The sequence below is a fragment of the Schistocerca gregaria genome, chromosome 2 (assembly GCF_023897955.1).
Source record: "Schistocerca gregaria isolate iqSchGreg1 chromosome 2, iqSchGreg1.2, whole genome shotgun sequence".
Lineage (NCBI taxonomy): Eukaryota > Metazoa > Arthropoda > Insecta > Orthoptera > Acrididae > Schistocerca > Schistocerca gregaria.
The window spans coordinates 598,356,861-598,380,700 of NC_064921.1; the positions used below are offsets into that span (position 1 = coordinate 598,356,861).

The window sequence follows — 23,840 nt, forward strand, 5'->3', positions numbered from 1 at the left end:
TCACAGTACAGTTGTGAAAACCGATCAGCAGACTACGGCTAGTTGGAGCATGCACTTCTTCTCGGTCGTTTCCGCTGAAGTTTGGCAAATTTCAGCCTTCTGTAACCTTTTTCTTAGCGAAGGGTTTTTTCTCTTTCCGTCTTGCTCAACTCAACTTCCGTGGTCAGCAGTTTCTGTCACTGAGCTTAGGAACCATGTCGGATGAGTTCTTGCCAGCCCTCACCGCCGCCACCTGGAGGAACGTTTCGTGTAGGACAGTCGGGAGACTGTCCACGTTAGCCAGGCCTCTCTCTGCCGGTGAACAGAGGTGCCCTGTGGCAGACATAATCGTCTAGTAAACCTTGCTTTCAAGGTCCATTGTTCTCATACTACTTTTGATTTCATTTTTACCTAGCCTTTCCAGATGGTGTGAACTTACATTTATAAACTGATAGAAAGCATTGGGGCATTAAAGCAACGGAAATGGCAGTTTCTGTTATTTTATCTTCTGGAACGGTAATTTTAAAAGTAAATAATGAGTTTAACGTAGCCAAATGAATGTTGGGAATATCAGATTTAACAAAGAAACCCGTTTCGCTAACCAGGAGAGCTGGGGTGTATGATTTATTACTAAGCATCCTACGTTGTCTATTCGCGAGCCTGAAAATAGATCTAGGCACGAGCAATGGGTTTCAATAAAATAATAGTACCTTGCTGTTAAACAGTAAAAAATCTGTATATTTTTCAAAATGACTTATTGTTAACTTTTTGGAGATTCCAAATTCCTCCGCTTAAACAGTTTATTTAACATCACTGTGTTCTAGTTTTTACATATTCCTAATAATTTCAACGTCAATGCAATACTTTAAAACAAAAGCCTTATCCCTTTCTGCTCGGTATACCTTTCAGATATGTTTCCTCGTGCTCCATTATTTTACAAAAAATGCTAAATATTAAGAAACCCGAGTTCTCCTACGTGTAAAAACAGAAATGCTTTGAGTCAGCTTCCAAACTGTGACACACCCTTCCCTTCCCCGCACCTCACCATCGGATCCACGCACTGATGTACAGGCCGCTACGGCGGCAAAGTCGTCAGTGTACAAACACACGTTCGCTATCGAAGGGGTGGCCTAACAACGGATGTTGACGCCTTCAGCATCGATGCACTGTAGCGGCGTTGGGTGACAATACTCAGCCACAATTGGTGTTAATATTCCCGAAGTGGCTATTTTGTATTTCTGCTGCCACGATAAAGAACCTATTTAATTAAAAAATAATCAACAGACAGAATTTAGTGCTTTCTATTTCGCACATATGTTGTGGAGCTAAATTCTAACATTTCTAATTACGGTGCGTCAGAATATCGTTATGCGTAGGAAAAAGGCAAAAGGATTCTAAAAACTTATGACGACTAAACTGGCTTCAAGGGGCTAAGTAAATTTGCTTAACATTGCGTAAGGTGGTCTAGGCGGTATCTCTCGTGAATGATGCATTCGATAGAAATGTCGTAATATAAATTGTTAACAAAATTAACGCAAACACAGATTTAGTAATTTTATGAACCTGTTCACCATGTACTTTGCGTTAAAAGAGCTGAAGTTTCAGATAGTATCGTGAAAAAGAGGGCAGGGGACGGTACCATAGCGCCGCCGCCTTTTGTAGCCTGACTAGGGACAGTCTGGGTTCGCACATAAAGTGATACACTTTCTAGCCGCAATGTTTTAGGCCTAATGCGCAGAATCAGAATCCACTACCATACCTCCGTCGGCAGTACCAAGGCACGAAAATACAGTGGGGAGTAGAGAAGAGAAACAATGCTGGCTTCCAAATAGAATCATATCGATTCACGCGGACACGGATGTGGGCTCCAAAGTGTCAACATTAATCTAATTGTTTCACAGTTGATTTCTTGGAAAATCGTGCATTGATAAAGACTTTACTCGGCTCTAAAGCAGATAACTTCATATCACTGCAACTTGTTATCAGGATCAGTTAACGTTTGAACGGACGTTAGCTGCCTCTACGAACCCTGTGATCTAGTTACATCTGCTAATGTCTTTAGAAAACTTCCACAGCGTGGCTCGTTGTTCTAGACGTAAGATTCTCGCTTCGGGTCCCGGTTCAGATCCCGGACGAGACGTGCATCTTGCTTCGATGACCGATTTATAGTTACAGAAAATCGTGACTGTCACTTTTAACATGGCATAAAAATCTGTTTTTATATTCTGTTATCGGATACCATCCGTTTGATGGGTGAAATGCAGTAGCGCACATATGGACCAGGACTGTCGATCAGCTTAGATTAGCACTAAGTGAGACCATATCTTATCACTGGCGTAAACTCACTGTTGGCGGGAAAAAGAAATTTCAACCATCGTCATCAATTGCTAAAACGGCCCCACTGTGACTAAGTATGGCATGCCAGCTGCTGCATAAGAGAATGTGACGTGTCATTTACATATGTGGCCTACCAATATAAGAAACCGTGGGCAAATTTTAATTCAGAATATCCCTCTAATTTCGTTCATAAATGAGATGAATAACACGTTATGGATTGAATTATTGCCGTAACAACATCCAGTCATCGCATGAATGAGACAATCTTGCAATCAACCTCATTTTCAAGTCCGTAAGTTAAAGTCGATGTGGAATCTGTTTGCTGAACCACTTATTTCTCCACTGTTGACAATAACATCGAAAATGTTTCGCGAAATGTCTAGTCTTTGGCGTTCCGTACCGTAGGCGAGCGAGATGGAAGAAAAAAGTAGCCCAAGATAAGCAACTTATTGAAAGCACAGCATTGAGTGCAAATGCATCTCATGTAGCGAATCTTGACTCGTCCTTATTTCTTTTCTTGATAAGCCTTGACGTGCTCTACTGTACCAGAACACGGCGCTGCCTTACACAGTCAGACACGCAGCGCTGATCGTAGTGTTGCAGCCGACAGCCACACGCCAGGGCGCCTCCTGCACGAAGTATGTCACTCTCTCCAAGATTCACTACGTCTCAAGTGGAACACGTTGCCGTCGTGGCTCGTTGGTCTAGGGGTATGATTCTCGCTTAGGGTGCGAGAGGTCCCGGGTTCAAATCCCGGACGAGCCCATGTTTTTTTTGCTTTGATCCATCCAAGAGCTGAAGAGAATGTGCAACGTGTGCGGGGGGAATCTGGGCCCTGCCTCGTCTCCCAGAGACTTCACAAGCAAACTAGTTTCAGGAGTGTTGGAAAGAAACGAGTGTTTCAGTTTTAAGGACAGACCACCGCCACTCTCACTAGTGAAGAAGCACAAGAACATAACATAATTCCGTTTTGTTGTAGCTGCAATTTTAAAGACTTTTCACATGGTCGGTGGCTCCAGAGTAACTGTAGAATGACGTACGTTTATAAAATTTCGGTGCCAAGTTATGCAGAAACGGTGATTAATTACACAGTCAAAGAAATGCTAGCACTGTTTTTCGTTTTTTATAGGTGAATTTCTTTAAAACACCATCTATAATGGTGACGTGAGCACAAGTATTCGCAGTAATATTGTAATTACCTTGCAACAACTGAGTTCATCTCATGACTGAAATTTTTACTCCGCAGCGGAGTGTGCGCTTTAATGAAACATCCCGGCAGATTAAAATTGTGTACCACCAAGACTCGAACTCAGGACCACTGTTGTTACTCAGAGCGGCACACAGTTTTATTCTGCCAGGACATTTCAATTTTATATACATAATTACAAATATCTTTAACGTTAAATCTAACCAAAAATCTTTGTTGTGCAAAGACAGTTTAAAAAGGAACAATCAGTTAAAAGGGTAAGAAAACAAAGTTACTTTCCGACATGTAGAAAGTCACTGTTTAGCTTCTATCTCGGAACGGAGTTTTTTTAGCGCCAAAGCGACGTATTGTGCTATTATTAATTCTACTACATACTACGGTCTCCTCCTTTCAGTCAAGTTGCACTCGTCTGCTTAAATACTGCAGTAACACGCGATACCTGGTGTAATTAAATGACCACTCAGTGCCAGCTGCGACTGAAAGGGTCTTGTCCTAGGCAGGAGGAAGAAACAGGCCTTGCTGTGGTGTACGTGTGACGCTCGCGAGTGGCCTGGAGACCGAAATGTCCGGGAGCCGTCCCGTCCATCCTGGCCGGGGATGAGGCGAGGGTGGCTGCCGCTCTGGACAGCACGGCATACACTGCGGTCGCTGGCATCAGCGGCACCCGACACTGCCCCGCCTGTCCGACCGCGGGGCTTACAAGTGCCAGCACTAGAATACTCTGCGGAGATTTGAACCACATGCTCTTCCAATTCTGAATCTCTTCCGAATGACGTCACATGTACAGGCATCAAGAACATTTGAGTACCGTACTTCAGGTAATGTCAATATCGGATCAGAATTGTTCGAACGATACTCTTTCTGTTCCGTAGAAAGCAGTGGAGCAAATGAAACTTGGTGGACGAACAGAGTTGCTCCTATTACGGGATCGAGGCGAGCTTCAATACTACCTTTTCTCAGGACGCTTCACATGTAGAAAATTAATTATTAAAAAAATAAAAAATGCTAAATTTTGTTAGAATGAGTTATTTATTTCCTACTTTCAAATCTGATACAAGTAAAGGCATCGTTCAATAAACAGTGCAACACCTTTTTTCTGGACTCAGGCTACTTTCATTCGGGATTTGTATTGCACCACCCTTTAGATACCACAAACTGGTAGGAGATATACAGGAGATGAACAGGCTCTAACAGCACTGCAACAGATATATGAAAAGCAACGTCGGACAATGTAGCTCACTCTCGTAATAATACAATAAGTTGTACTCACAAGACCTTGCCTAAAGTCCTCCTAACTGATAAACCGTCTGTGAACTATGAAGATATAAGAGTTTCCTGCCGTCAAAGACTGACGCTAACTTTGCCGACTGGTGAGTTTATTTATTCATATTAGTTTTAAAAATTTGACATTATAACGTGATCTTTATTATAACTTAGAGCACAGTCACTGGATTTACAAACTACGTATTACCTGTTTATTCTAAAGTTGCCGATGGCAGAGCGCGAAACTAAACCTCGTTTACGCGCCCGACAATACTAAACAATACTCGAATGGTCCAGGCCGCTCGGCATTGTACAGTTAAGTCAAACTGATACTGTAGTATATTAAAAATGATGCGTATTCTTGGCGCCTACGGAAATGTCTAGTTATCGCGGAAATATACGTTATCGGATAATACGCTCAGCTGAAAAACTTAATAAATAACGCAGTTCAGTTCTGTCGATGAATATGTAAAAGCTTTGCTAATTCCGTTAGAGCTATCGTGAAAACAGTAGCTGCAGTACAAAACCGTTCAGACCGTACAAGGATTAAAGGTATTGTGTACACTTATTACGCAGCATCTAGCTACACAGACCCTAATGCTTTACACGTTAACTATTAGATTATAAAACAAATTTGATTTTTCCACACTAGTCTGTAAAATTATATAATAGCAAATCCAGTTCTGTGTTTGTTCGTCTGTATTTGGTTATTAGTTTGTGCTCCGAAATCTCTATTTTATTTTCGTTTCTTACGCTTTCCTATAGATTCATGTATTAATACCGAACGTATTAATACCGAACGTGTTATTTAATCTGCTATACGTTCAAGTTATTAGATCGTAAACCGACAGTTTAATTTTGAACGCATCTCTGTAAAAGTACGTATTAATTCCTAATGTAAGAGACATTCGCTTCAATTTTTAGATCGTAACTTTATTTTCATTTCCAACGGTTTCGTGTAATAGAACATATTAAAAGTGAACGTATAAAAAGAATCCGCTGTCTCGTACACGCTCTGCTGAATTTTTAGGCCATAAAAGAAAAGTTATTTTCCTTGTGTTAGTTTCTGTTGTCTTTAGTACAGTTCAGAAACCATATTACATGTTGATTGAGCGCGACTAGACTGCTGGCGCGTCCTTCAGAACAACGAATAGCGGAGTACGGAACAGCTCACAGCGCTCCCACCCAAAACGGCAATTGTGAAGTGACCAGGTAATACTTATTATTTAAAACATGTTTTTTGGGGACGGGTGGCATATAATATGGCGTGCCTAGGGGCGGAAAATTTTTTAATCAGCCACTGCTTAGAATTTATGATCAGATTTCGTCTATTGAAGGTAAACTGTACTATCATTCAGTCAGATGGTGCTACATAAACCCTACTATGTAGGAGTGATTTTAGGGATACGAAATGAATTATATTATTCACACTCAAGAAGAGACAGCCACTACTGGCCACTTGCGTAAAGTCTACTGACAACAAATAATGATCAGCGCTAGTATTTTCAAATTATCGTAATTACTTAGATTACTTTGTATATGTAAGCAGTGGAGCGGGGTGGTTTCTAAGAGAGACAGCAATCTTATCTCAAGGGCATGTCCACGCTTCCGGGAACCGCCGACATTCTGCCCACACGCCTCGGCAATCGCGTGAGGTATTTTCAAGATCAGGATGCAACTTGATACGTGTTGCATGTCCAATGTCACCAACGCATCTTCAGTGATTGCGTGACATAAAAATTGTCACGCATTATAACGTTTCCGTTAAGTGAGAGAATAGGGAAACAAACTTTTCCATAAGTAACGTTTGTCTTTAAGGTAAGGGGGAGGTAGGTGGGAGGAGGAGGAGGGGGGGGGGGACGGAAACGTTATAATTAGCAGTTATGTTACGTAAGTTCAAAGTACTTAATATGTCTTTAGTTAGACACAGAACATGCTAAAACTAAAAACTGATAATTTTTATTGAAAGTTAGAATGAAACCCGTATCATAACGCATCAGGACGTCAATAACTTGACTACGCACGGGAAATTTAAACTGTCGCACTGACTTAGAAAAAATTTGGTTATTGTCTGGTGCCTAAAAGTCTGAGGGTATTTCGCCTGTTTCATACATCTTGCTCACCAGATGGTAGAGTTTTGTCAAGGCCGTCAGTAGTTCTAATGGAATGTTGTCTATTCCCGGGGCCTGGTTTCGACTCAGGTCTTTCAGTGCTCTGTCAAACTCTTCACGCAGTATCATATCTCCCCATTTCATCTTCATCTACATCCTCTTCCATTTCTATAATATTGTCCTCAAGTACATCGACCTTGTATAGACCCTCTATATACCTCTTCCACCTTCCTGCTTTCCCTTCTTTGCTTAGAACTGGGTTTCCATCTGAGCTCTTGATGTTCATACAAGTGGTTCTCTTATCTCCAAAGGTCTCTTTAATTTTCCTGTAGGCAGTATATATCTTACCCCTAGTGAAATAAGCCTCTACATCCTTACATTTATCCTCTAGCCATCCCTGCTTAGCCATTTTGCACTTCCTGTCGATCTCATTTTTGAGACGTTTGTATTCCTTTTTGCCTGCTTCATTAACTGCATTTTTATATTTTCTCCTTTCATCAATTAAATTCAATATTTCTTCTGTTACCCAAGGATTTCTACTAGCCCTCGTCTTTTTACCTACTTGATCCTCTGCTGCCTTCATTACTTCATCCCCCAATGCTACCCATTCTTCTTCTACTGTATTTCTTTCCCCCATTCCTGCCATTTGTTCCCTTATGCTCTCCCTGAAACTCTGTACAACCTATGGTTTAGTCATTTTATCCAGGTCCCATCTCCTTAAATTCCCACCTTTTTGTAGGTTCTTCAGTTTTAATCAACAGTTCATAACCAATAGATTGTGGTCAGAGTCCACATCTGCCCCTGGAAATGTTTTACAATTCAAAATCTGGTTTCTAAATCTGTCTTGCCATTATATAATGTATCTGAAATCTGTCAGTATCTCCAGGCTTCTTCCATGTATACAACCTTCTTTCATGATTCTTGAACCAAGTGTTAGCTATGATTAAGTTATGCTCTGTGCAGAATTCTACCAGACGGCTTCCTCTTTCATTTCCTAGCACTTTGACGTGAGTGTTGTAATACAGTAAATTACGGAAATCTCGTCTAATGCAATGAATGTGCAGTCTGTAATAGAGAACGGTCGTCCTACGTAATACCTATTTATTGAGAAACAATCGGAAGTTCATTGAGAATTTGATGGCTTTTCCCTTGTCCCTCAGCGGCAAATGAAGAATCATTTATTAGACACGCTCAGTCTCTAGAGAGACAATCGAGTGGTGTGTTTTGAGTTTTAAATAATAGTGGGTCGCGCAAGTCAACGCCTTAAGTGGTTGAACTTCGATTATTTAAAGTTCATATAGTTGAAAAATGGCGGTGACACTCAGATTTTTGTTTTTTAAATATGTTTCCACTCAGCGAGTTTTGAATAGAGAACCAGCACTCGTAAACGAATTAATTGCAAGAAATAATTATCTGCTATAAAGTAAAAAAGGCGGTACCCTACTTACCCTTTATCCCTGAACTATTACAAGAAAAATATTAAAAAGTTTATTTCAAAGCAGACTAATATCTGGAATATGTCTTTTCGTACCGAAGTAAATCTTAAGTCCATATTGGTAAAATCATAGTTCAAAGAAATTAAAACCCTGAAGAGAAGCAATAGGATGTTTCAGTTAATAACTTGCAACGAAAAGAAAGATAATTTTTATTTCGATAGGGAAAGCAAGTTTATACTTTAATGAAAAGTGATTAATTCTAAATGAAAAGTTATCCCATTCTGAAAGATTGAGATTGACGAAGTAGTGTACGATAATATTTCAAGAGTCTCAAAGTATTGTTGTAGCAGGGCGCTACTAATAGAAGTTATTGTTGACTGACAATGATAAACAGTATTAAATTAGGTCTTTCCCATGTGCACGTATTCTCCAATTTATATAAAAATTTGTAACATTCTACTGATTGCTTGTATATACTATTATTCATTGAAGCTTCAAAAGAGGAACAACTGAAAGAGGCAAAGGGTCTATAACATTTATTCATTAGTTATATACGAAGGCTGTCGTTCTGGTACCAACGTCGTGCAGAAAGTGTTCAGTTGTGTTGTCAGAGTACACAGGGCAAGCTTCGCTATAAGTTTCTGTTATTGGTAAAGTTGTGGAGACGTAGAACCACTGGCTCTACCCCCCAACAATATCGCTGCCCTACCGCAGCAACAACTACTGTATATTTGCCAGTTCAGTCCTCTGTAGTATGCTGTCTTTACTACACGCGTTGTTTATAATTTTCCAGAACAGGAGCAATCATAGTAACAGGAGTGCGAGTGATTATCGTCGTAATTACCACGCTCCCTCCCCCACTACCTGCAAAGTAAATATATCACTCCTACTCCCCGTAGACTCTCGCATTTAGTATTTTTCTGGTGATTGAAACTAGCTTTGGTGGTAGTCCTATCTTTCGAACCTAGTGAACTGATAGTCAGATGCGTTATTGTAATTAATATCCAGATAGCTATCACTATCCCCATTATTTCATGAAAAGTGTTCTGAAGGACGCGCCAGCAGTCTAGTCGCGCTCAATCAACATGTAATATGGTTTCTGAACTGTACTAAAGACAACAGAAACTAACACAAGGAAAATAACTTTTCTTTTATGGCCTAAAAATTCAGCAGAGCGTGTACGAGACAACGGATTCTTTTTATACGTTCACTTTTAATATGTTCTATTACACGAAACCGTTAAAATGAAAATAAAGTTACGATCTAAAAATTGGAGCGAATGTCTCTTACATTAGGAATTAATACGTACTTTTACAGAGATGCGTTCAAAATTAAACTGTCGGTTTACGATCTAATAACTTGAATGTGTAACAGATTAAATAACACGTTCGGTATTAATACGTGAATCTATAGGAAAGCGTAAGAAACGAAAATAAAATAGAGATTTCGGAGCACAAACTAATAACCAAATACAGACGAACAAACACAGAACTGGATTTGCTATTATATAATTTTACAGACTAGTGTGGAAAAATCAAATTTGTTTTATAATCTAATAGTTAACGTGTAAAGCATTAGGGTCTGTGTAGCTAGATGCTGCGTAATAAGTGTACACAATACCTTTAATCCTTGTACGGTCTGAACTGTTTTGTACTGCAGCTACTGTTCTCACCACAGCTCTAACGGTATTAGCAAAGCTTTTACATATTCATCGACAGAACTGAACTGCGTTATATATTAACAGATTATCCGATAACGTATATTTCCGTGATAACTAAACATTTCCGCAGGCGCCAAGAATATGCATCATTTTTAATATACTACTGTATCAGTTTGACTTAACTGTACAATGCCGAGCGGCCTGGATCATTGTTTAGTATTGTCGGGCGCCTTCGATCACGTCTGCACGTAAACGAGGTTTAGTTCTGCCATCGGCAACTGTAGAATAAACAGGTAATACGTAGTTTGTAAATCTAGTGACTGTGCTCTAAGTTATAATAAAGATCACGTTATAATCTCAAATTTTTAAAACTAATATGAATAAATAAACAAACTCACCAGTCGGCAAAGTTAGCGTCAGTCTTTGACGGCAGGAAACTCTTATATCTTCATAGTTCACAGACGGTTTATCAGTTAGGAGGACGGCTTCTATGTGAAGAATGGAAAGGCGTTCAATCTCTCTTCAGACACCATAGAACGAAGGCACGATTTCAGTCTTTTAAGTGCCGACAAAGAGCGTTCTGCTGAACAATTTGTAAGTGCCATACATAAAAATATTCTAAGACCAATGTCAGCATTCTGAAACACGGACTGTAACCCCTCTTTCCGTAAAAATTTACTCATTTCGACTGGTATATCACTAATCTCAGAAGATTCTAAACTTCCGCAAAATATACACATTCACTATGGAAGGGAGGCTCTGAAGGATGTCATGTGACGCTTGGAGTTGTGTTTTATATATAGCCTTCCTTCCTCCTCACTAATTCAAAAATGGTTCAAATGGCTCTGAGCACTATGGGACTTAACATCTATGGTCATCAGTCCCCGAGAACGTAGAACTACTTAAACCTAACTAACCTAAGGACAACACACAATACCCAGCCATCACAAGGCAGATAAAACCCTGACCCCGCCGGGAATCGAACCCGGGCGCTGGATGCTAGAACGCTACCGCACGACCACGAGATGCGGGCTCTCACTAATTCGGCGTACAAGTTGTCGAGTACTGGGAGAAATATTTCGACTCTCAATTTTTCCGATCCAGTCAGAAAAACATCTTCAGAGTCCGCCTTTTCGTCATCATGAAGTTTGCCTTTTCGTGATCTTTTATAGGTGCATTCATAGTCTGTATCAGTCACGATATCCATGGATTTATTTTCATAATAGTCGAACATGCCACGAATAGATGAAATAAATCCTACAAGTGATTCACATAATTCATGCACTATTTTATATCAATATTTACACTTTGCAATTTCAGATTTACGCTTTAAATCTCTGGAGCATGTCCTTCCAAACTGTCATCATGAATACTGTTTCCAGTTTGTTGATTGTCTCATTTCGCACAAGTGGGTTTTCAAACATATTGTTGGCAATAGTGTGAGGGCATTTATAACGCTCTCCCAGTTTTAATATAGACTTACACACGCTACCTCTCTTGCTGACCAATGTGTTTTGATAAACTTTTTACCGTTATGCTTCCTGGTTTCATGAAAGGCAGAAGTTTATCCCATCGGTGTGTAGAAAAAAAATTATAAAAAGTATTGCATACATTGAAAAATGAACATGCTTCCCGACAACAGCTTGCAGCGCTAGTGCCGACTAAATTCAAATAATGTGCTGTACAAGGCACATAATGCGCTTTCGAAATTCGTTCTTTAATGCCTACCCCCCCATGAATCATGGACCTTGCCGTTGGTGGGGAGGCTTACGTGCCTCAGCGATACAGATAGCCGTACCATAGGTGCAACAACAACGGAGGGGTATCTGTTGCGAGGCCAGACAAACGTCTGGTTCTTGAAGAGGGGCAGCAGCCTTTTCAGTAGTTGCAGGGGCAACAGTCTGGATGATTGATCTGGCCTTGTAACAATAACCAAAACGGCCTTGCTGTGCTGGTACTGCGAACGGCTGAAAGCAAGGGGAAACTACGGCCGTAATTTTTCCCGAGGGCATACAGCTTTACTGTATGGTTAAATGATGGTGTCCTCTTGGATAAAATATTCCGGAAGTAAAATAGTCCACCATTCGGATCTCCGGGTGGGGACTACTCAACAGGATGTCGTTATCAGGAGAAAGAAAACTGGCGTTCTACGGATCGGAGTGTGGAATGTCAGATCCCTTAATCGGGCAGGTAGGTTATAAAATTTAAAAAGGAAAATGGATAGGTCAAAGTTAGATATAGAGGGAATTAGTGAAGTTCGGTGGCAGGATGAACAAGACTTTTGGTCAGGTGAATACAGGGTTATAAATACACAGTCAAATAGGGGTAATGCGGGAGTAGGTTTAATAATGAATAGGGAAATAGGAATGCGGGTAAACTACTACAAACAGAATAGTGAACGCATTATTGTGGCCAAGATAGATACGAAGCCCACACCTACTACAGTAGTACAAGTTTATATGCCAACTAGCTCTGCAGATGACGAAGAAATTGAAGAAATGTATGATCAAATAAAAGAAATTATTCAGATAGTGAAGGGAGACGAAAATTTAATAGTCATGGGTGACTGGCATTCGAGTCTAGGAAAAGGGAGAGAAGGAAACTTAGTACGTGAATATGGATTGGGGCTAAGAAATGAAAGAGCAAGCCGTCTGGTAGAATTTTCCACAGAGCATAACTTACTCATAGCTAACACTTGGTTCAAGAATCATAAAAGAAGGTCGTATACATCGAAGAACCCAGGAGATACTAAAAGGTATCAGATAGATTATATAATAGTAAGACAGAGATTTAGGAACCAGGTTTTAAATTGTAAGACATTTCCAGGGGCAGATGTGGACTCTGACCACAATCTATTGGTTATGACCTGTAGATTAAAACTGAAGAAACTACAAAAGGGTGGAAATTTAAGGAGATGGGACCTAATTAAACTGAAAGAACCAGAGGTTGTACAGACTTTCAGGGAGAGCATAAGGGCACAATTGACAGGAATTGGGGAAAGAAATACAATAGAAGAAGAATGGGTAGCTCTGAGGGATGAAGTAGTGAAGGCAGCAGAGGTTCAAGTAGGTAAAAAGACGAGGGCTAGTACAAATCCTTGGGTAACAGAAGAAATATTGAATTTAATTGATGAAAGGAGAAAATATAAAATTGCAGTAAATGAAGCAGGCAAAAAGGAATACAAACGTCTCAAAAATGAGATCGACAGGAAATGCAAAATGGCTAAGCAGGGATGGCTAAAGGACAAATGTAAGGATGTAGAGGCTTATCTCACTAGGGGTAAGATAGATACTGCCTACAGAAAAAATTGGAGAGACCTTTGGAGAAAAGAGAACCACTCGTATGAACGTCAAGAGCTCAGATGGAAATCCAGTTCTAAGCAAAGAAGGGAAAGCAGAAAGGTGGAAGGGTATATAGAAGGTCTATACAAGGTCGATGTACTTGAGGACAATATTATAGAAATGGAATAGGATGTAGATGAAGACGAAATGAGAGATACGATACTGGGTGAAGAATTTGAGAGAGCACTGAAAGACCTGAGTCGAAAGAAGGCCCCCAGAGTAGACAACATTCCACTGGCACTACTAACGGCCTTGGGAAAGCCAGTCCTGACAAAACTCTACCATGTGGTGAGCAAGACGTATGAAACAGGCGCAATACCCTCAGACTTCAAAGAAAGCAGGTGTTGCCAGATGTGGAAATTACCGAACAATCAGTTTAAAAAGCCACAGCTGCAGAATACTAACACGAATTCTTTACAGACGAATGGAAAAAACTAGTAGAAGCCGACCTCGGGGAAGATCAGTTTGGATTCCGTAGAAATGTTGGAACACGTGAGGCAATACTGACCTTACGACTTATCTTAGAAGAAAGATTTAGGAAAGGCAAACCTACGTTTTTAGCATTTGTAGACTTAGAGAAAGCTTTTGACAATGTTGACTGGAATACTCTCATTCAAATTCTAAAGGTGGCAGGGGTAAAATACAGGGAGCGAAAGGCTATTTACAATTTGTACAGAAACCAGATGGCAGTTAGAAGTGTCGGGGGACATGAAAGGGAAGTAGTGGTTGGGAAGGGAGTGAGACAGGGTTGCTGCCTATCCCCGATGTTATTCAATCTGAATATTGAGCAAGCAATAAAGGAAACAAAAGAAAATTTCTAAGTAGGTATTAAAGTCCATGGAGAAGAAATAAAAACATTGAGGTTCGCCGATGACATTGTAATTCTGTCAGAGACATCAAAGGACTTGGAAGAGCAGTTGAATGGAATGGACAGTGTCTTGAGAGGAGGATATAAGATGAACATCAACAAAAGCAAAACGAAGATAATGGAATGTAGTCAAATTAAATCGGGTGACGCTGAGGGAATTAGATTAGGAAAGGAGACAGTTAAAGTAGTAAAGGAGTTTTGCTATTTGGGGAGCAAAATAGCTGATGATGGTAGAAGTAGAGAGAATATAAAATGTAGACTGGCAATGGCAAGGAAAGCGTTTCTGAAGAAGAGAAATTTGTTAACATTGAGTATAGATTTAAGTGTCAGGAAGTCATTTCTGAAAGAATTTGTATGGAGTGTAGCCATGTATGGAAGTGAAACATGGACGATAAACAGTTTGGACAAGAAGAGAATAGAAGCTTTCGAAATGTGGTGCTACAGAAGAATGCTGAAGATTAGATGGGTAGATCACATAACTAATGATGAAATATTGAATAGGATTGGGGAGAAGAGAAGTTTGTGGCACAAATTGACCAGAAGAAGGGATCGGTTGGTAGGACTTGTTCTGAGGCATCAAGGGATCACCAATTTATTATTGGAGGGCAGCGTGGAGGGTAAAAATCGTAGAGGGAGACCAAGAGATGAATACTCTAAGCAGATTCAGAAGGATGTAGGTTGCAGTAGGTACTGGGAGATGAAGAAGCTTGCACTGGATAGAGTAGCATGGAGAGCTGCATCAAACAAGTCTCAGGACTGAAGACCTCAACAACAACAAATGCGTACCTGCAAACCAGTGTATGTTCTTGACTTATTGCTTGCGTTGTGATATGACTGGCCTCTACAGTCAGTAATATTAATGGAATTTGTAGACAGGACTTACAGGACGGCCTCAGCTAAGTTTTTGTTCGCGGATTTGGTAAAAACAGAAGGAAACGCTCAACAGGTTCACCATTGTCGTTCACATATCTTAATATGAAAGATAATATTTTATATATATATATATATATATATATATATATATGTGTGTGTGTGTGTGTGTGTGTGTGTGTGTGTGTGTGTGTGTGTGTGTGTGTGTGTGAGTGAAATGTCCACAGTAGAATCTACTATTATAGATACATATTTGGCCTGTTTTATTTCACTTTAATTCTTTTTATTCGTTCAGAAAGAAGCTCTGTTATTTCATCACAGATTGTTGAAGAAAGATGACGAATTTCCCTGCCCTGGATTTCCATATCGTTCAATGTGCTCTGCGAGAAAATGATCAAACTCGGCTATAAGTCAAAGAGACATCATAAACTGACCATTATATAATGAATGGAATCTTTCAATGTGTCCACGTAGGGGGAAGACCACGACTTGTTAGCTTCTTTACTACTGCACACACCCTTTTCAACACAGTGCCAGTACATTTTTTCTGCCTCAACATATGACTCGAAATGGTTTTGTTATAAGTGACCTTTTTCTTGCTAAGAGTGATAACTCAGAATTGGTGTGTTCAACTGAATTCTCATGATGAGATAAAATATTGGAAATATTTTTACAATCTGCAATACCATTAGCAGAAATCGCGATCTTACCTCCGAACAATTTACATGGTGCACAAAAAACAGCACCGGTACTACAAGAGTATACTAGAAAATCACGCGAAGTTGATTAACCATTTACAAGTTTCCCGAAAAATCCATTTTGTTCGAATATCTGGTTTTATCGCCCATTGATCATCTTGCATTGGAAAAATCACCGTTACAATTTTGCTTACCGCCACGTTGTAAGATAATGTCGATTGTTGATTCATTGACACCATTCTGCAGGATCATCACTGACGAGGTTATTTCTTTTCGTAATGTCTGACTGGACGCTTAGTTTTACGTGAAACTAGAAATCAGGAATAATTAGCTTTTCGTCATTTTTAACTTTTTATTTAGTCTGTATTTACTTCTTTTACAACAGCTGCAGAGCCAGAAATATCGTCCGTACTACTTGAACTCTAAGTCGAACCAGCAACATTTTATGCGAAAAATTTATGTACTCTGCCAAGCGTTTTTAGAACACTGGCTTCTCGTTCTCGCCTTTCCGTCGATGATTTCCTAAATGCCACCCCACTTAATTGTGCACGTTTGTTTGTTTCACTGTTATTCATGTTGAGGCACTTACAAAAATTGCCAACCAACAGTCAAAACAAAAGCAAAAAAAATGTAAAAGGAAAGAATGACTATATCCAGTTCCAAGCGTACTACGCTGCACATGAGCACAAAGCTTTTTTCTTTAAACACGGCACATGAGCAAAAAGATTTTTCCTTTAAACACGGAGCGATGAACTGACAAGCTCAGATTACTCGACGTAACTGTACTATGAAAGAACGACAGTGTAGAATAATTTCATTGTCGCATGTTTCTCTGTTGTCAGTGAACAGTGGAAGCACACCTGCCAGATGGAATTCGTATCGTAAAGAAAACGGGACAGTCCCTTGTTTGGCTCCTATTTCCCGCGGTGCCAGAATTTTAGCTGGGACGCAAACATGTTCTGAATATTCTTGACACTGTCTTTCTAATTTAAAAAGCAAATAATTTTTGCAATTCCTTGCACTGAGGTGTGCTGAATCGACCCTTATGCCACATATTCTTACACCATTTTAGCGCTTTCTGAGGGCAAAAAAGACAGACTACAAAGTTTAAGTCGTCTTGTTGGCAGTTGATGTGATGTGTTGTCATTTATGTGAACACTGATGTTATGTCTACACGCAAATGCACCTTTTGTTCCAACATAAAATAAAAATAACTTTTCCTCGAAGAAAAAAAAAGCTTAGTTAAGAAGTTTTGTATAAAATTTGCAATGCGACATACTATTCGATTGCACTGTTGTGAAGAGTATTTCACACGTTACTAGATATTTTGCTTACGTTATTTTCGTATAAATATGTGTTTAAAAATGTAAAACATTCCCAGTATCAACATGTTTTGTTAAATGGGAGTCATTAAACCAAAGCTCAGATATTGAAGACCACAGAGCTTTCACATTAATTACAGTAATGGGGGTTGACTTGATAGTTTCCCGTAATTTTTACAAGAAATTTGAATAGAATCTGGTTTTACATACTGAAGCCCACACATGTTACAGTATTTAAGAAACTGCTAATTAGTTTATCACAGTTTTTCAGGAGTCCCAGTATTTTCGAAGGGAAAATATGGTAGGGTTAAGTAGAAGCTGATAACATTCTCGGAATAATAACGTTTCAAACTTTGTATTGTAGATTGACAGCCTGACAGCTGACTTCCAATTATTTTGAACAATCATGAAGATGATACCAGGCAGAAACCCAATGTTAAATTTCCATTTAGTCACCAAGTAAACTGTATATTTCCAAGCTTGTATGACGAATTTCGTTCTTAAGGCTTATTTAAACTAAGAAGTTGTTTAATAATATTACAATTTTTGACGTTTGTAAGTGCAATTATTTTAAAACATAACAGGTTAAAATAAGTACAGAGCAAATAATGCCGCCCCGAGGCCCGTGCCTGGTGCGCCTGTATGTAAATCCGCCACTGATTCTAAGTAGATGTATTCTACCAAATAACTGGACCTAGCCTTATTTCTTATACCTTTCCATTCTGGGGAGAAATTGTGCTAAATTATATCACTCTCCTAGTTTAAGGCGGATAAGCGCTTCCCGGCAGACCCACTGCCTTAGTGATAAATACAGACCTTAGCGCAGAAAGATTGGGACACAATCAGCTGATTCATTGAGTCGGTGGATTGTTCAAATGTGTGTGAAATCTTATGGAAATCTTATGGGACTTTACTACTAAGGTCATCAGTCCCTAAGCTTACACACTACTTAACCTAAATTATCCTAATGACACACACACACACACACACACACACACACACACACACACACACACATACATACACGCCCGAGAGAGGACTCGTACCTCCGTCGGTGGATTGTGCTAACTACCGTGCATTTCTTTGAAGTTTCGTGTTCTTTTCCATTGGTATAATACCTAGGAACCGGCTGCTAATATTATTATAAAGGCGAATATGTACCATTTCATTTCCTTCTTAGGAAGGATAGAGGGAGATATGAACAAAAAGTTCCGAAGGACACTCTAGAAGTTACAAAGAACACAGGTGTTCGCATCTCACATTTTACTGATCAAATTTGTCGCGAAATTGGAACAACACGATCTGATAAGTGATTATTAATAGCATACAAAATATTTTATAGAGTATAACAAGGATGGTTATTAGGATTGAAGACAAGTTTGTTCTTTTTTTAGATTCTGTGACTCCCAAAATGTTGCAATGTAAAGCAATGCTGTTCCTAGCTGATTTCCAAATTTCCCAAAGTATTTACTGACACTTTTCAGCACAGGTACACAGCCAGAAGCCCAGAGAAAAGTTTAAGGAAAGTAAGGGTTAATTTGTCTCATTGTATACATACCAAAACTGGACTGAAACATAGGTTACTGGTGGTATCGTGTGGTACATCTTTTCTTTAAGTTTAATGTCTGTTAGTACACAACACTTGCTAATATATACACGTGGCTTTTTAATTTTGCAAAAACAGACATAATGTCTCATGGGACAACAGCAATCAGTGAAATTATAATGTTACTTAAAAACCGTCTTGATTGAAAAAAAAATTGCAATCAAGACGGTTTTTAAGTAACATTATAGGCTTTTTAATTCTTTATATTAAAATGCTACCTACCCAAAACGTTAGTTGCTATATCCATTATCTGGCGAATACACGTGTTATAAAGATGTACAGAAGCCTGTTAGTAACCTACCGCAATAATTTCGAGTAAATTTGTCAGATAACGGTACAACTATTAGCGTTTCCTGAAAAACTGCTTTTTTTACATGTCTGTCTTTTACCGCCCTCCTACAATCGTTCTGCAAATTGTATACCATATTTCGTATTCACTATTTATTTTTAACTTGTGGATGTATATGTATATAAATGCAATATTAAATCGTATGCTAACATGGAAACTAATTCCACTATAGTGTAATGTAATATATAGGGTGATTATAATTAAACTTTCAACACGCTGTAGAAATAACACCACTGGTCAGAATGACGTCAAATTGCAACGGAATATTATCGGAGATGGGTGAAAACGTATGACAGAAGAAAAATAAAAATAGTCGTGGTTAATTTTATATTTTATTTCCGAAAATACAATCACATCAGCTTAACTTAATTTTAACCTGCTTATGAATCTGTCGACCAAAATCGTGATACGGCCTTGAGTTCATGAAGGAGTGGTAGACCACCTTACACTGTTCGTCTCTACTTTCCCTACACCACTGTGGTACGTTGTCAACAGTTATCGCTTACACCCCGTATTGTTATTTCTGCCACACTATGCCAACATTTTCTCAAGGTAACCTCTCTAACCCAGCCACAAATACAGACTTTATATTTCACTTCAGGGCCTGTTTAACGACCAAGCGAAACAAGCGACGTCTTGAGACAAGATGGAGCGCCAGTAGGGCAATGGTGACGGAGTGCAAAATATGTATACTGGGGTTATAATTATCATCGAAAACCGACACAGGTTAAAGTACACAACAACACAAGCAGAAACTTTCCAGTACACATCCATCCATACGTTAACGAGATAATTACGAGCCGCAACGGACGTCTCACTGTCCATTCTCCTAATTTGTATAAATATATTTGAAACGTAAACATTTCGATTACTTTTCCAATATACTAGGCTCAAATTTCACCACAGCGTAGGTAAACAATCTAAGTATGTTACAATTTACTGCACATCAATAATATTAAGAGTTGTTCCCGTATCGTCCTCACATTTGAAGGCAATAATATGTTAGCCATGTTTGGGATAAGCATGAACACGGTACATTTTCAGCGTTCCTTTCCAGCGGTACTTTTAGCAAGAACAATAACATGATTTATGCTTTACTGTATCTTATGACAATAATAGTTCCCGGAGACAGTTCCGCGAATATTTTTGATACTCATCATAATTATGGAACTACGGAAAGGCATAGAGCATGTAAATGATTTGGTGTGAGAGGTCGGTTGTAATGATTTTAAGTATGGCTTGCGGTTTCAGATGCTAAAGATCACGAAATTATTTTTTATGTTTTAAAAATATTGGAAATGTGTGACAAAAAGGAAAAACATTTAATTGTAATTGTTTATTTACCTGAAGATGAACAATATGCATTACTCTTGAGTGCACTTCATGCTACGCCACCCTGATTGCTGAAGAATTACAATACACTAATGAGATTCAGCCTCATGTTGTCTTCCGCAAATGACTGACAATTATCCTGAAACACTGCCTTATACTTGGAAACTGAGTACTGTACGTCACAACATGTCAGTCTGGTAAATTTATAGCAGGGCACATCGCTCCCTCTCTCTCTCACTCTCTCACACACAAACACACACACACACACACACACACACACACACACACACACACACACACACACACACACATCGATATCCTCTTCATAATGGCCATCTAACACATCTGAAACTTCGCACATAGTTTGAAACCCAATATTATTTTCACAAACATGTCGGAATTTATTTTATAACAGTTGTGCTATAGACCTACTAAGGCTTAAGTTTTCTTTAGACGTAATTACCATGCCGAACTGATTCTGACAGAAGTATCAGAAGCTTGTCAGTTATGCATCTGAAGAAACAAGTTAACAAATACACACTATACGCCAAGTCTTTTTTTAACACTGTGTTATTTACCATTTACTGAAGAATTCTAACTGAAGTTTCATCTTCGTCCAGAACATTAGCTACTGAGATAAAACCATCAAAATTTTCTGCATGATACTGAACTGCAGCCAGTCAAGTTCCTTACCGCGTGGTAAGTGGTACGATGGAGATTTTTTGTCTTGAATGCGTGAATTCTTCTCGGCGACTTAAGAAACACTCTTTTCCCATTAGAAATCTATTTATTCACATTAGGATATACTGCTCTAACTTCTTCACGTATTCTGTGTAAACCATGTGCAATGCACGTACCAGGGATCACTTTAGGAAACTAACAACAAGACCTGCCACTGTTTTCACAACTATATGCAGCAGCCTCTGTTATTAACAGTAAAACACTGTCGAACGTCACATCATCTGGCAATAAAATTGGCCTTGCTTCATTAAATAGCCTCGCAACGGCACATGGCTCACAGGTAAGTCGTTTCTTGGCTTGTTAGGAAAACATTTCTTCGAAATCACTTCACTTCATGGTTTAATACGCCGACAATGACATTCCCAGCTTTCCCGCACGTAGAGTTTCGGTTCCGCCTAACGTAATCCAAATTTTCTATTTTCACCTACAGAACGAATTTGTTATACCGGTATAGGTTTTTGACAATTTGGAAGATACTGCTCAACGTTAACTCTTCGAAAGTGTCAAGATTTGAATATTTGGGGAAACTTTCCTAACACTGGATTATTTACCTTCGAAAGCGTTATGTCAACTAACGCAAAAGTACTGATGGGTCAATCAACTGTTTTTAACAATCGATTGGTTATTCACTCAGTCTTATTTCAGTCGAACTGAAACAACCGAATGAAACTATTCTCAGCAGCCATGTCAACCAAATGACTTTTCACTCTCTGTGGTTCAGTGGTTAACATTCAGTGAGAGAGAACCGACTGAAACAAGTCGCCGTCCGTTGCGACCGTTATGCGATGTTTTCATTCACTGGGTTTGAGTGATTTTACTTACATACTCTTTCAGCTGTTTCGATTATGCATGAAACATGACTAGGGTTGACAACTTTTTTTGTGACAAAGTATCTTATTTCAAGGAAATGTGAATAAAGAGTATATTTATAAAGTACATTCAGAATGTTTGTTAGTTACTGGAATACGAATTTTCGTAATTGTGGCATTAAACGTTTTTGGTTGGCTTAGGATTTTTAATACCTAGCATTGCACTGTAAATTTGTTTGTATAAAAATGAACAATCACTTTTTAACACGTTTTTATTTTGTCGGTTTCTTGTCTGTTTCTCCCGGTACAAATTTTGCATTTGATTTTGAACTGCTTTCTCGGTAAGCTAGTGATATTGAGCTTTCAACATAGCTCCAGAAGTGGATGATGCTGTAATATCAACTCGCTTTCGAGTCTAGTGTGTGGCGGACAGTACTTTGTTTTTCGCTATGTCTGTTCGGTACAAATTATGCAGTTGATTTCAAACTAACTTCCGACTTTCAACTTACGCAGAACTGGATGAAATGCAACATTAAACCGCTTTCTTTTCTGGTACGTGACGAATAGTATGTACTTTGTGTACGACTGCTATTTCCCTGTTTTCTTGTTTCAGTCGCGAATGTTTCTCGTTTAAGAACGATTGCTGTTATTCTTTTAATTTCTCTATTCTTTCTAGTTTTTACATTCGCGGTCTTCTCGCGAGATATACATATGAGGAAGCAATATATTGGCTCACTCATTTGAAGAGAAACTGAAAAACCTGAAGTTTAGCATATGTCCTGCAGTAACCTCGTCAAAATGTTTGAAATAAACTATAAAATATCACACATACGAGACTAAAGAGCAGAAATAACTAACTAGAAAAACATTTGAATACAACACTCTTTTAAAACGGACTAAGAAATATTTAATAATCTCTCTTGGCCTCCTAATGCCATACACATAGTCGTGAAAGTTTGCGCTTGTGAATTTTTAATAGTTATGACACTATCTGTACGGCCGAAAATATTGGGCGTACGTATGCAGCTGGAGGCAGTTTCCTGTACAAAATATTTACCTTCCAAACATATAAATGGCTGAATATTCAAATGATTTTGCATTTGTTGACTCATCGAGCATTGCCTATATAACGGTATACAAACTCTCGCTAAAACGAGGCGAGGTTCCTTTCTTTTTCATACTTCCTTAAAAGAACCATTGCGCTCCCCTTTGTTCAACCAACTAGATCTGCAATACGTCCGGGTTTCCCCAGATTGGTCCTAATTTTGAGGGCGTACAAATGCGCGCTGGAGGCGCCATCTGGTTTCTGTACAAATTGTAAATAGGCTTTCGCTCCCTGTATTTTACCCCTGCCACCTTTAGAATTAGAAAGAGAGTATTCCAATCAACATTGTCAAAAGCTTTCTCTAAGTCTACAAATGCTAGAAACGTAGGTGTGCCTTTCCTTAATCTAGCTTCTAAGATAGCTCGTAGGGTCAGTATTGCCTCACGTGTTCCAATATTTCTACGGAATCCAAACTGATCTTCCCAGAGGTCGGCTTCTACTAGTTTTTCCATTCGTCTGTAAAGAATTCGCGTTAGTATTTTGCAGCTGTGACTTATTAAACTGATTGTTCGGTAATTTTCACATCTGTCAACACCTGCTTTCTCTGGGATTGGAATTATTATATTCTTCTTGAAGTCTGAGGGAATTTCGCCTGTCTCATACATCTTGCTCAGCAGATGGTAGAGTTTTGTCAGGGCTGGGTCTCCCAAGGCTACCAGTAGTTCTAATGGAATGTTGTCTACTCCTGGGGCCGTCTTCCACTTAGGTCTTCCAGTGCTCTGTCAAACTCTTCACGCAATATTATATCTCCTATTTCATCTTCATCTACATCCTCTTCCATTTCCATAGTATTGTCCTCAAGTACA

The 23,840-nt window shown here is 39.1% G+C and overlaps 1 protein-coding gene and 1 non-coding gene across 2 annotated transcripts in view; one reads left to right on the forward strand and one right to left on the reverse strand.

Annotated features, from left to right (window-relative positions):
• The window catches only part of LOC126334527 (spindle and kinetochore-associated protein 1-like), a 424,403-nt gene that overhangs the window by 396,955 nt on the left and 3,608 nt on the right, over positions 1-23,840 (reverse strand). The gene's annotated exons all lie outside the window — the stretch shown is intronic.
• Positions 3,010-3,081, forward strand: Trnap-agg (transfer RNA proline (anticodon AGG)). Its single transcript has one exon. It is a non-coding gene; the product is annotated as a tRNA-Pro (tRNA).